General features: G+C 38.5%; 1 protein-coding gene across 5 annotated transcripts in view; it reads right to left on the bottom strand.

Moving 5' to 3' along the window:
* The window catches only part of ITGBL1 (integrin subunit beta like 1), a 209,332-nt gene that overhangs the window by 131,250 nt on the left and 62,627 nt on the right, over positions 1-15,455 (bottom strand). Inside the window, exon 1 of one of the 5 annotated variants that reach the window (XM_028497572.1) lies at positions 11,346-11,633. The exons of 3 other annotated variants lie outside the window; for them this stretch is intronic. The gene's annotated coding sequence lies outside the window, so the exon portion shown is untranslated. Of the gene's footprint in view, positions 1-3,573; positions 3,722-11,345; positions 11,634-15,455 lie in introns of those variants that run through there. One more of the 5 variants, XM_028497573.2, reaches the window with a different exon arrangement.

Here is a 15,455-nt window from a genome sequence, read left to right as displayed (position 1 = left end):
TTTCTTAGATTCCATATATATGTGTTAGCACACGGTATTTGTTTTTCTCCTTCTGACTTACTTCACTCTGTATGACAGACTCCAGGTCCATCCACCTCACCACAAACAACTCAGTTCCATTTCTTTTTATGGCTGAGTAATATTCCATTGTATATATGTGCCACATAATAAACAGTAAATATTTATTAAATTCTTAAAATTTTTTTCTCTGTTTTCCTATAATTTTCTCCTTGAGTACTTGCATCTTCTCTTTGAGCTCATTGCCTGGAAGCAATATATCCATTATAAAGAATCCTTTCTTTTTAATCTCATAACATGAAAAGTTGTTCATAATTTTTATCAGCTTCACAGTTCGATCTTTCAGATGTTGATTTATTATCTGAGTTTTGTTTATTATTTATGTTCTGTATTTCTTATATATTTTTTTACAAGTCTCATACTAATTTCTTAATTATTATTCATCACTGAATGAGAGGGATTTTTCCTGGAACAATTATTTTTGAAAGGATAATGTGGAAAGGAATCAGAGAAGTGAACTTCTCTATGAATACTGATTTGCACATACATGCAAACATTTTATTGTTAATTTCTAAAGGTAAATTTGATGAATTAAATGTTATATGAATATATAAGTTTAACAGATATGCCCCTAGTGTTTTCCAAAACGTCTGTAAATGATTTTCATTTCCACCAACAGTTGTGAGTGCCTCTTCTTGACTTGCATTGTTTATACTTTCTCTTCTGCTTGAAATGCTCTCCGACCCTCAACTGGAAGCGAAATCATTTCCAGGCTCCCATTATACCATGTACATATCTATTACTTCACTAACCCATAATTATCTCTTTACATGGCTTTCTGCCCCCCACTAAACAGTTACCTTCTTTAGGACCGTGATTGTATCATCTTAATTTTATATCTTTGGCTCCTATCCGATTTTCTGGCACATAGTAATTGCCAAAAGAAAAGTCTGACAAACATACAGATAATGAAGGCAGCATAAAATTACTGTCCAGGGGCACACTACTGGTAAATAATAAAAGTAGCATATGAATCCAGTTTTTTCTTCCTGCAAATCATACTTTTTCATATATTCATAATAAGTTTCCTCCTTTATATGAATATAAATTAAAGGACTCAAGCCTAGGTCAAAAACCTGTTTTATATACTTGGAATTATAATTATCCTTCAGATGACTTTCAAATGACTCATTCTTTCTAACACTGGCAAAATTATGGTGTATGGCTTGCATAGACATTAATAATAAGCTTTAATTCATATGAGATTTTAAAGCTTGCTTCAAATGTAGTTTCTATCTATATAACCAAAGTTTGACATAGGATTAATAAACCCTCATAAAAGTATTGCATAATTCTTTTTTTGATTAAGCTGCAACTAACCAACTATAGATAATTATGACTAAAACTCAACTGCTTCTAATGCAAACACTCTTATAGAATCCCTCTTTTTCAAATAAGATATAGACAACATTTAGAGTCCATTCTAAGGTAAAATGCCTGGGAGTCGATTATAGAAATTTAATAGGTTGTGGTCCATATGACAACTTTAATTATCTAGGTCAGAGAGGACAGGAACATTTCTGTTTTATATGAAAAATGTGTATGTTTTTAAATTAATAACTTTATTTAATTAGGATTCTTGAATCTAGGAAATTCAGTGAGATTATCATAGTGCTGTTATGCTGAATGAAATAATTTGCCCAGTTGTCAAACTTTATACTTTCATTTCAACTTAACTTTTGCCAAAGCCACACCATGGGCAACAGCATCCTCAAACTGTCATATATTTTCAGTCCTAATGGCTGACCTCAAAGCCATTATTTGAAATGTTCTGTATCTCTAAAGACTAAGTTGTACATGAAATTATTTTAATCTATTTTATCACTTAAGATATGTATTCTATTTTAAATATTGCCTAAATTTCTTGGCCAAAATTTGTTTTAGTTCTTGGTGTTCTTCTCAAAAAAAAAAAAAAAAAAAAAAAAGAGAGATAAGGAGGGGCTCTCAAGGAGTGCCTAGAGAACCAGTCTCTGACTACCAAGATGTGCTTTCTGGCAGTCAGAGCTGATATAATTCTTTCATAGTCAGGGCTGTAATAGTCAACTTGATTAAAGTATTATGAATTTCACATATCTCAGGAGACTGACCATGGAATGCCACAGGAGGTATCACTTTAACCCTGTCATCTCTATATGCTCACCGTTCTAGTAAAATGTGTGATCATAATCAGGGAAAGGAACATTGGATGCCAGAATAGGTTTAGGAAATAATTTATTAAAAATGTAGATCATGTGCCTCATAGGAAAAAAAAAAAGCGTCTACTTCAATATGGAGATAAGCAAAGAAATGCTATATATTGAAAGTTTATTAAATGCCATTCGTTCCTTGAATATGCACAAATATCATTTGCCCTCAATGTTTTCCAGGGAACAATTATTAACATGTGATTAAAATAAGATAATTTGACCAGAAATCATCCTCTGTGATTAAGGCAATATTGGGAAAATAACAGACGGCTTGTATCAATTTACTCAGAAACTTTCATAAGATAAGGTAAAAACAAGGGTAAGAAAGGAGGAAATTAACTCTCATTGAGTACTTATTATATGTTAGGCTCTATGCTAGGTACTTCATGTTCATTAGCATTAGGTTATTTACCAAAACCTTATGAGTTTAGAATGAGGAAGCCAACATGTAGGCCCATGGAGACCGACTGGCTTGTCTCAAATCATAAAATCTGATTCGAAACCAGTATCCCTGAACTTGTCATTTCTACCACACTTCTCAGCTTCAACACTCACTCTCAATTCTTCCTCTTTCCAACATAACTTTCAGGTACACACATGACTCTATGGTTCGTTATTTTAGAATAATGTCTTAGGAAAATGTGTTATATAATCTTACCTAGATTGATTATGCTAGAGAAATTGGACGTTGTTTTACGTATTTTCTCTTCTGGAAACTAAATGCTTCTGGAAGTTAAAAAAAAAATGCAACATTGTTCTAATAGTAAGCCTGACTTGGGGGAGAGAAAAGCAATTAATATTGCTCTTAGAGAAAATAATTATAGCCTTGTCTTCTGATTACTTGCCAGGCAGGGTCCTTTTAAATATAAGACCACCAGCCTTCTCCAGGTACCCATATTTAAGAACAAGAGAATAAAATAAACTGAGGACCAAATGCAGAATTTATGTCAAGAAGTTAAACTATAGAACTAACCGTGAGAAATACGCTTTAGAAACTTCTCAACAAAAATTAAGCCTATTGTCAATGTCTGATGTACACTTCCTCAGGGTCACATGAAAAATATTCAGCTGGAACTTTTAATAGAATGATTATGAAGAAAGGCTTCAAATTGGGAAATCTTGCAAGGAAAATGTTTTTGTAACTCTCTCCACCAACATTTTGAGGAATCAAATTGTCTTCAAAGAGCTTAAGGACAGTCTGGGACATGTTGTGCTGTTGTTGTTGTTTGTGAAGTTTGTGACGATCGGTGTCAACTTGTTTCCACTTCTGGACACAGATCTCGGATGCTCAGGAGAGCTCTCCACTTACCCTTAAAGAATGAGTCCACAGGGGCTTCCCTGGTGGCGCAGTGGTTGCGCGTCCGCCTGCCGATGCAGGAGAACCGGGTTCGCGCCCCGGTCTGGGAGGATCCCACATGCCGCGGGGCGGCTGGGCCCCGTGAGCCGTGGCCGCTGCGCCTGCGCGTCCGGAGCCTGTGCTCCGCGACGGGAGGGGCCACAACAGAGGGAGGCCCGCGTACCGCAAAAAAAAAAAAAAAAAAGAATGAGTCCACAGAAACACACTCCGAGGCAGCATAGATTCCAGCAAGTCAAAGGAAGTTTAGAGAAATTTCTCCAGTTATGATTTTCATAGGGGTTCAAAGATATTTTGAATGAGGCTAAAAGTTCCAACTAAGCTAGTTTGCCCAGTATGTCTTTTGAAATTTGACCCCTAAACCTTTCAATGATAAAATTAATAGAATTAAACTACTAGTCAATTTTCAGATTTATTCTTGTCATTCTAGAAGTTTGCTCTATGATGATGGGATTCAGTGTTGGCTTAAACTCAGCTGAATGTTGATATTAACACCTACTCATTGGGAACATGGTACCTCGATTATGTATTATTAATACTGCTTAAACAGGGTTTGAAAATTTTTTCTATTCCAAATAATCCTAGGTTAGTTTAATTATATGCCTTTAAATAACCATGCAATAAAAATTGGACCTAATGTTAGGAGTTAGGACCTAATGCTTCTAAGCTTCTACTGATAACTATAATCATCTTTATGACAGTGAAAGGCTATTATTTAGATTCATTAGTTTGATCAATCTCTTTACTTTATTACAATAGTGTTATGGAAAACAAAACATTTTTCAAGGTAACAGTTTAAAATTATTTTGCACTTGTACATTCTCACTTTATAATTTCATATTCAGAGAAGAATTTCATATGCTCAATAGTTTTCCTTTTCTAATCTTAAGTGCCAGGAAGTGAAGAGGACTTTATCAGGAGATACACTGTTTAGAAAATCTGCAATAAGGGTGCTGTTTATCAGGAGATACACTGTTTAGAAAATCTGCAGTAAGGGTGCTGTTTATAATCTATGGAGCTTACATTTTAATAGGAAGACAGATTAATATGCAATTAGCATCCAAATATACTGATACTGAATTCCAAAAATACACATTAATATATATTTGGAATCTGCTAAAATATATTTAAGCATCTATTAAGCAGAACAATTGTGAACTTGATGATTTTTAATTTGCAATGAATAAACATACCACTTGTCAGATAATGTACTGAATATTGATCCTCTGTATGCTCTTAAAATAGAAATTAGCATCTTAGAAAAGTAGAGAATTACTGCAAATGATTTTTTAGTGCTTATTTACTTTTTCATTTTTTAACATGCACTTAACAGTACCTGAATCATTTTTTTAAAAATTAACATGTCTTCAAATAAACAGCTGCCTTCTAGGGAATAATTTGGAAAGATTAGTTCTTTAAATAGGGTGCATGTCTTATTTTAAGAGGTACACATTTGTCTTGAATCTTTGACAGCAAATTAAAAAGTATGAAACCTTCAAGAAAAGTCCAAATCACCAATAAAGTGCCTAAATTACTTAATAGATAAGGTGGATTCTCAATAAAACCATGAAGCAAATGGGCACGGCATCTTTTCCAGTACCCATCACCCTTCCAATTTTGTGAAAACCTTCTCAATGGGCTTGACTTCACAACTATTGTTAACGGCTAATTTTTAATCCCTTCAGAGTACTGCTTTAAAACAGCACAATATCTAACCCCCCAAAAATAGGAGGACCTTAATTAATACTTAACAACTGAATAAGTGAATAAATATTAATGATTACAAAAAGCTTAAAGAGAAACTTGAAGCTACAAGAAGGAACTTCAGTCCAGTGGTGGTGGAACTATCAGAGCCCTGCAATCTTACCTTGGAAGCAACTCTTTGTGTTTCCTATTTAGCGACTTTTTTAGTCCCATTTTAATTACCTGAAGTAATACTTCTGATTTGAACCAACTAGTATAAGATTTTCGAAAATCAACAATCAAAGATCAATTTATAGTTTAAATACTTCAGTTGAATTTCATGAATTCGGCCATCCTTTAAAGTTTATCTCATATACCTCCAAAGGTTTTTTAAGTCAACAAGATTGTCCTGTAATATATCTTAATAGAATGAATTGGAACACCTGTAACAGTTCCAACAGTAAAAAAAAAAAAGCCCAGGATACTTTCAAACATGTAAACATGTAACTTACATGTAAGTTTACTTTCCTTAGTCATTTTCTGACATAAGCACTATCAGCCATTCTACTCTGCACAATACCATGTTCTATTTTTTAATAATAAAGTCTAGACATCAACATATTTCAGCTCAATGAAGGAAAAAACTTTCTAATAGCCAAAACTGTCTAAAATGCATCCGGCACCCTTGTGATGCAACGCTTCTTCTTTGCTAGAAGTGTTCCAAAAAATTTAGACAACCCTCTTAAACAGAAACTGCACAAAACTCTAGTTATAGGTAGTTAGTTCATTCATTCAGTCCTTAACAAACATTCAAGCGAGAGCCAACTCTGGGCCACGGGCCGTGTTAGGTTCTCTGCAGGGAACAGTGAGCCTGCACATCCGTGATTCTTGACTTCATACACCTTAGACTCTGGTATAGGAGTCAGTTCTTAATCAAGTAGTCACACAAACACATGTAAAATTACATCAGTGATGATAGCTATCGAAATAAATAAATCGAAATAAATGATGATAGCCTAATGACCATCCAAATCCTTTCCAAACATGAGATGGATTCATTCTTCTCGACATTCCCGATTTTAAATATCAAGCTCTAGTGTCATGTTTTTTTGTTTTTTTGGTTTTTTTTTGCGGTAGTCGGGCCTCTCACCGCCGCGGCCTCTCCCGCTGCGGAGCACAGGCTCCGGACGTGCAGGCCCAGCGGCCATGGCTCACGGGCCCAGCCGCTCCGCGGCATGTGGGATCCTCCCGGACCGGGGCACGAACCCGCGTCCCCTGCATCGGCAGGCAGACCCTCAACCACTGTGCCACCAGGGAAGCCCCGGGAAGCCCCTAGTGTCATGTTTTAACTTTTTGATTTAAGAATAATGGCAAGAAGAATGAATGAGGCAAGGTTGAGTTCTACAATCTATCTTTCACCAATAAAAGCACTGAATTATTTCCTCTACAAAGTAAATCACAGTTGGGGCAACGTGAGCAGATTATATATACTCTGAGGTGTATAATCCATGTATTACAATCAATGGTATTCATTGTTTTTGTTTTATATAGACAGGCTATACTTTTAATTGGGAGAATTTCCAGCAAGGCAGCATTAGTTCCCTGCTGATCACTTCTGCAGAATACTTTAACGTGTAGCATAGAGGAGAGGTGGTGAAAAGAAAAGAAAATAGTTTTTCTTTTCCCTTAATCTCATTAGGAAGACAAAGATTAATCACATTTAACTGCAGTAGAAATGGTTCTGTCACCTTCTCTTTCTTGCCCACGTTAGACCAGGGAGTGACAACTCAGCTGACCATAATCCATAATCCTCAGCCATCACATTTCACCTCTACCACAGCAGACCTGGCCTGAGGAGTGACGCTTTGGGAGAAGTCATCGCGGTCCGTGCAGCGATTGCTCAGGGCAGCATGGAGTGGTTGTCCCCCCCACAAGCTGGTCCCGAATCACTGCAAGGAATGCACACTGCTTCTGGAACAAGACTGAAGATTACTAGGATGGACCCACACAGGAGCACAGGGTTTTATTTTCCTTTTACAGCCACAGACATGCTACAATCTGTCTGATGCGCTTCCATATTTCAAGTTCAAAGTGTTGTCAAGAGAATAAAAAGAAGCAACCCTGAATGTGAACTATACACACTCCCCTAGTGAATAAGCAACGTGCTCACTTTCTGACGTTCCAGAAGTCACAGGCTTATGGGTTTCTGACATGAAAAACAAGCAGTCTTAGATGAGCATTAATCCAGAGCACAAGCCTCCCCGTCAATAAAGGTACACGGAATTTTTGTCAAAATATGCTCTCTAGATAGTAAAATCTCATTAATTTGACATTCAGTTAGCAAAAACACTTTCAGTTTCCAATATGGTGGGTGGTAAGCTACACGCTCCAGGACGTATTCTAAGCCAACTCCGTTGGCCAGAAAAGCAGAGCATTGGGTTCTCACAAAGAGACCTGAGCCAAGGAGAGGAAGTCGTGGGAAGACTGCAAGGCTACTGTTTGCCACCCAGCCCTGGCCTTCTCTTCTTGTAAATAGGTAATGTAGGGTCATTCACAGATTGCTGAAACACTGCCAGCAATAAAATCTATTTCTTAAGAAATCCTGGATCTAGGACCATATTTATTTCAACTAGGATGGGCAATCACTTTTGGTTGATGGAACACATGCTGCAGGAAAGGTAGCTAAAGAGTGAATTTTCATAAAGCAGCATTATTTCCATTTAGTTTACATTTTGAATTTATACAAAAGGAAAAAAAAAATCCCTGCATGATTGGAGGTGAAATCTTCGGATGAGCAGTGAATGTGTATTGTGTCCACCAGGACTATTTTGCCTGCAGCTGCATCACCAACCACTCTCTTTTCCTTTGAAGACATTACTTCATTTTCCTAACTCTAAGATTTCACGCCATCGCCACTCTTTGCTCCTGTTCTTTGCCACTTTTCTGCCTGGATCAAAAAAATGTCTTCCTGTGCCCGGGTTTAAAGCTCCTCAAATCTGACTTTTCGTGATTTTCATTAAATGTAAATATCATGAGGGCAAGGAGCCCTCACTGGTTCTGGCACCTAGAACCCTGTATATGGGACGCCGTAGATATCGGGACATAGTAGATGCTCAATAAATTCTGCTGACTGGATGAACCTCCCTCAGTGTCCCACTTAGGAGCCTCCCCATGTTTTTCTTAGAGTACTTTTCAAAGCTGCGCTAATGGTCTCTGTGCTCCTAATCTTTCTGCCTCCCATGAAGCAGTTGTCCATATTATTCTTCCTAAATCATGCTTCTGGGGAAGTTTTATCTATCTCTTCTCACTTTTGAGAGCACTTTACTGGCATCTCACATCTGATCTCAAATTCCTCCATGATAACGCCATTGGAAGCATAGAAATCATAACTTCCAGGGCTGGGCCAATGGAGGTAAATTGGATAGAATGGTGGGAGTGTCATCTTTAAAGATTTTTAAAGTTTTAAAAAGTTTTCTGGGGGCTTCCCTGGTGGCGCAGTGGTTAAGAATCTGCTGGCCGATGCAGGGGACACGGGTTCGAGCCCCGGTCTGGGAAGATCCCACATGCCGCAGAGCAACTAAGCCCGTGCGCCACAACTATTGAGCCTGCGTGCCACAACTACTGAAGCCCGCGTGCCTAGAGCCCGTGCTCTGCAACGAGAGAAGTCACCGCAAAGAGAAGCCCGCGCACCACAACAAAGAGTAGCCCCCGCTCGCCGCAACTAGAGAAAGCCCACGCGCAGCAACGAAGACCCAACGCAGCCAAAAATAAATTTTAAAATAAATAAATTAATTAATTAAAAAAAAGTTTTCTGTATGAAAAATAACTAGCCTAGAGGGACAGACATAATTAACACAATGTTTTGATTACGATTTTACTTGAGCTCATTGTGGAGGGACAGTATGTCAGGAAAAGGGATAGGGAAGCTCTTCAGCATCCCTAGGAGGACAAAGGCCTTCTTGATGCCAACGTGGGTGATGGGGCAATCTCCTTTGTCCAGGTCTACTGCTGTGGCTCCATCAGACTTTACTACATCCTCTGCCTCACCCACTGCTCTTTTGACACCATCTCCTTCCCCTCCCCCCTCACTCCTTCCATAGGAGCTGCACTGTCCCCTGCTAGTCCTTGAATAGAAAGGAAGGTCCTTTGCATTTGCAAGCTCTTCCTGGCCACCCGATTTAAAACCACAGTTCTCCTCAGCCCAACAATCCCTACTCCCCTTCTTCATCTAATTTTCTGTAGTATTTATCACCATCTAACATGCTTTATATTTTGCTTCTTTTCTAGCTTACAGTCTGTTTCCCATATTACAATGAAAGCTAAAAGTGAGCAGAGAATTTTATCAGTTTTTATTTGCTGCTTTGACTCCCACTTCTAACACAGTGTCTGAAAATGAGTAAATGAAAGAATGAATGAACAAATGAATACAGGATAACTTTCCAATATTACCCCAAGCTCTACCACTTGCCACTACTGCACTCATATCAGGGGCTTGGGCTGAAACTTTCTAATTGCAGTTACACAAAATAAATGCTGCCCTCTAAAAAGCGCTGCTAATGGTCTGTTAAAAAAAGAGGAGACTACTAAAAAATCATTTCCTCTGGAATTTTGATCATACTAAACCCACTGATTCTAATACATTATTATTTTCTTTCACGTCAGAAAGGTTTAATGAAGCCCCCAAACATTTATATTTTTCACCAGGTCTTCAAGTCTTTCACATTATTTCTTAGGAGGCAATAGGAGAGTGCAGAAAGAAATGAGTGCAAGTTCTTTGTGATCTGCAGCAAATCCTTCTCTTACTAGTTTTGATGTTACCACTAGTAAAAGGAGCCTAATATTTCAACTCTTACCTCAAAAAGCACATGTACATATGCATGGATGATAAACTGCTCCATAGTCTGAGACTACTGTATACACACATGGCATTATTATTAACAACATGTCAGATGTTACTATTCATGAGGAAATGCAGGACTTAGCACAGGAGACATTGATGACACTTTCTTCCCGTTTGCTAAATGGACGACACACCATCAGCATCAGTATGACCATCACATGATCAAATCACCATCAACAGATGTTTATAGCAGGAACTCTACTGGATGCTTTACATGGATCATCCCATTAATCCTAAGAATAACCATATAAGTAGGTGCTACTATTTACTCTTTGCATTCAGAAAGGAAAAACTCAGTTACTTATGCAGATTATTATTATTAGGAATTAAACTTTTGTTTGTCTGACTCCAAAGCTTATATTTATTTGTTTTATTCAATAAGAAGCAAGAAAGAGAGAAAGAAAAAAGAAATGATAAGAGAAGAAAAGAGGCTACCATATTGGTCAGTGCAAATAAAGAATGTTTCCATCAAGCTTACTGCTCTATCAGACAGCTCTGGGTTAGACGATGGTCCTCTTAGCACAGTCCCCTGCATCAGACACAGGTATCAAGACACTTTGTGGAGGCCTTGGTAGCATCTATCACATTACCTTCAAAAGCTTTATTCCCAAAGTATTTCCAAGCTTGTCTTGAAATTCCATTATGAATTTGAACATATTTATTTTTAGTACATGCCACTAACTTTATTTTCTAAGTTTAGTACCTGCTAGGAAAAGCAGTATTTTAGTGTGTGTGTGTGTGTGTGTGTGTGTGTGTGTGTGTGTATGTTTATAATCATCAGTTTCAAACATCAAGAATGGCTTTCAATTTGTATGTCTAAGTGTCAATAAAATGGTTAAGAGCATCAAGCAGGTCCTAACTGTGATTAACAAGCTGAGTAAACTTGGAGAAGTGATTTGAGCAGTTTCCTCATCTGTAAAAGGAGATTGTTAAACAAAACAAGACAATCTTTATAAGGTATGAAAGTGGTGTCCAACACAGAATGGGCACATGATTAATGGATATTGTGGTTACAATAATAGTAACACAAATGCTCTGAGTATTTGACTTGGACTTTGTAAGGGGGAATAATATTTTCTGAAGGCCAAGTTTATTCAGAACTAGAGTTTCCCTAAAGTTAGACAAACTGAAAAGATGTACTCACAATAATGGTACTAATCAATAAACTCCTCTTCTCCCCCTGAATCAGCTTCAAAGGTTCACTAAAATGAAGTCATTAATGCAAATCAATAATTCAGGAGAGGTTCTGAATGACAACAGAGGTAGCACTAATAGGATTAAAAAATCTGCCCCGTTCCGCTGGGGGTGGCACCAGTTGATACAATTTTAAAGGTGATTCATACTGTTTTGACAGATGACAAAAGTACCTGAGGAAGACAGAGCCAAATTAGATGTATCTAGCAAAACAATTTGGAGTTGAACTGTTAGAGTAGTATACTTTTCAGTGATAATTTTTAATCAAACAATCCCATGCTAAAAAATTGCTTCAAGACAAGAGGCATAGGACTTCCCTGTTGGCGCAGTGGTTAAGAATCCACCTGTCAATGCAGGGGACACGGGTTCGATCCCTGGTCCGGGAAGATCCCACATGCCGCAGAGCAACTAAGCCCGTGTGCCACAACTACTGAGCCTGCGCTCTAGAGACCGCGAGCCACAACTACTGAGCCCACGTGCCACAACTACTGAAGCCCACACGCCTAGGGCCTGTGCTCTGCAATAAGAGAAGCCACTGCCATGAGAAGCCTGCACACTGCAACGAAGAGTCGCCCCCACTCACCACAACTAGAGAAAGCCTGCGCACGGCAATGAAGACCCAATGCAGCCAAAAATAAAATAAAATAAATAAATAAATTTATATTTTTTTAAAAAAGACAAGAGGCATAATTTTACAGTCCCTTATACACTAAAAAGGAATTTACAGGCTTTTGTCTAAAGAAGAAGAGGAGACTCTGGTTTTGCTGACCAGAAGCTCCAGTTTAATTCTGACTCCTTTCTTAACATTTTCATTCAACGTCACACTAAGTCTGTCCAAAACAGCAACCCTGGGGCTTGTTTCCCAAGTGTCCAGAAGATGGGGGAGGGGAAATGTTGATGGTGCTTCAAATCAGACTCAGCCAGCTCAACTCAAGGCCTCACACCACGACCGGGCCTGGGAGAAGGAAGTGGCTCTTCAGGTGGGACAGAACCCAGTAGGAGGGCAGTGCTGTGGGGGCTTGGTGGACCGCCGACCCATCGTGGGACAGACATGCTGGTGTGCTTTCAGCAAGGCCAGCACAGGCAACCTAAGTAGCAACCTAGACCAGCTCCCTCTCCAGTCACTTTAATACCATGTAAGCCCCTTGCAATTCACTTGCAATCCCAGGGAAAGAAAGAATCCTAAATTGGCCAAGACCAACACTCTACCACACTGGTCGAATTACAGAAGTTGCAGTGTGCACCTCATAATCAAAATTAAGTTAGACTGTAAGAAAATACCTTGCACGTCTGGAACATTTGGACCTGTAGCCTAAAATCTTCATCTGCTACACATGTCAGGATGTACGATTATGACATCATTTGGGGATGTGGATTTATAAGCAGCGATTCTTGAACTCGGATCCATCCTGTAGTCGCCTGGGAGCTTAAAAAAATGGATGCCTCTGTGACTCTATTTCTGCTTGGCCAATAAAGGGGGGGGGTCAAGAATTGGGAGATTGGGATTGACATACATACACTACTATGTATAAAATAGATAACGAGTGAGAACCCACTATATAGCACAGGGAACTCTACTCAGTGATCTGCAGCGACCTAAATGGGAAGGAAATCTAAAAAAGAGTGGAGATATGTAACGTATAACTGATTCACTTTGCTGTACAGCAGAAACGAACACAACATTGTAAAGCAACTAAACTTCAATAGAAATTAATTTTAAAAAGATGGATGCCTGGTTCCACCTGCAGACATCATGATCAGCTGGTCTGTGATGCAGCCTGAGTATTAGGAACTAAAAAGCACTCCCAGGTGACTGTCACGTGCAGTCAAGATTGAGCCCCAATATTCTAAGAAAAATGTTTATATTTTATTTTTTCGTTAAAGACATCCCAAATCCTGGGAAAAGAATGATACACATCAACAGCGTGAACAAGGAAGCCCTCTAGACACCATCAGTGGCTTTAGGATGAGGGACTTACGTAGGTTTTAAGACCCAAGCATTGTAAGTTCTCTCCCTGATCATTGCCTCCTAGTGCTGGGAATTCAGGGGTTTTTTTTTTCTTTGCTCATTTGCTGAAATGTAAATAGCAAGTACTGCTTTTCGGGCAGAAACAGCCACATCCAAATCAAGGTTGGCATATCCTCAAGTAGTTCCTTTTTTTCTCACACCCGGAATGAGTAAAGAGAAAAGCCACATTTCTCCCTAGTGACCAGCGAGGCTTAATGTCACCTCGGCTGCAGGAATACTGGCCATAGAAACCTTTGTCAATGAATGTCAGGAGAAGCTTTGGAGCCCAAGCTCATTTCACGCCAATTTGATTTCATCCAGTCCAGATAGGAACAAACTTTCTAAATGGTAAATACATACAATTGGCACAGTATCTAAACATACAGAATTTCAGAACTGAAGTAATTATTCAGGAAAACCAGGAACCAAGCATGTTATGTAAAATTGTTTGGACATGTTAATTAGGATATTTCGAGATATATTTATTCCTAAATAATAGAAACTTAGAAATGGTATGACAATTAGCAGACTTTCCTGAGCGAAATCTAAGCAAGAAAATTTTCCTTCATTTTTAATTCAAAGACTTCCATAAGGAATGTAAAACATAATATAATTAGCTTGTGGGCTACGGCGATATACAGTCACTATCAAATTTTTTTATCTTTTCTTTTGCTGTTGCCTGTTTTGAGCTAGAGACAAACAGGGTTTAAAATGCAGTTAACTACCACTTGCAACATTGTGAGTTTCCTTGAGCAAAAGCTGTGCCAAAACAAATCCAGTGAATCACCGGGGTGAGTTGCTCTAGATTTGTTACTATGTGGCTGTAAATATAACAAACTCCACCTGAACTTCCAAAATAAATTTTACACTCTGATAATTTCACAAGCACGTTTCATTCAGACATGGTACTCTAAGCCTAAGGATTGCAGTGGTTTTTAATCACCAGTGTCTTACAGAGAGACAGGAATGGTTGGAATAGAGGATGTTTCAGAGAAAGCCTGCAATGAGAAATATCATTTCAAAAACACAGATTAACCCCTGCTGGGGTTATCCCTCCAGGACAGACAGCAACTTCTGGGGTTCTCCATGCTGGCCAGGTGGTTCATTCAGGGGATCTCCCGACTGGCCAGATGGCGCCATCGGGGGTGCTCCACACTGGGCTGACAGTGCTGCCACGGTTTCTGCCTCCTAGCCAGACGGTCCCGCTGAGGGTTGTCCCTGCAGGCCAGGTAGTACAAGAGACCCACTTCAGACAGAGGGACACATACAGACTGAAAGTGAGGGGATGCAAAAAGATATTCCATGCAAATGGAAATCAAAAGAAAGATGGAGTAGCAGTTCTCATAGCAGACAAAATAGACTTTAAAATAAAGACTATTACAAGAGACAAAGAAGGACACTACATAATGATCAAGGGATGAATCCAAGAAGAAGATATAACAATTGTAAATATTTCTGCACCCAACATAGGAGCACCTCAATACATAAGGCAAATGCTAACAGCCATAAAAGGGGAAATCAACAGTAACACAATCAGAGTATGGCACTTTAACACCCCACTTTCACCAATGGACAGATCAGCCAAAATGAAAATAAATAAGGAAACACAAGCTTTAAGAGATACATTTAACAAGATGGACTTAATTGATATGTTTAGGACATTCCATCCAAAAACAACAGAATACACTTTCTTTTCAAGTGCTCATGGAACATTCTCCAGGATAGATCATACCTTGAGTCACAAATCAAGCCTTGGTAAATCTATGAAAATTGAAATCGTATCAAGTATCTTTTCCGACCAAACGCTATGAGACTAGATATCAATTAAAGGAAAAAAACTGTAAAAAATACAAACACACGGAGGCTAAACAATACACCAAGAGATCACTGAAGAAATCAAAAAGGAAATCAAAAAATACTTAGAAACAAATGACAATGAAAACACGACAACCTAAAACCTATGGGATGCAGCAAAAGCAGTTCTAAGAGGGAAGTTTATAGCAGTACAATTCTACCTCAAGAAACAAGAAACATCTCAAATAAACAACCTAA

This window comes from Physeter macrocephalus, chromosome 13 (genome assembly GCF_002837175.3).
Source record: "Physeter macrocephalus isolate SW-GA chromosome 13, ASM283717v5, whole genome shotgun sequence".
NCBI classification, from domain to species: Eukaryota; Metazoa; Chordata; class Mammalia; order Artiodactyla; family Physeteridae; genus Physeter; species Physeter macrocephalus.
Note: the sequence above shows the minus strand (reverse complement) of the source record. Positions and strands in the feature narration are given on the sequence as shown.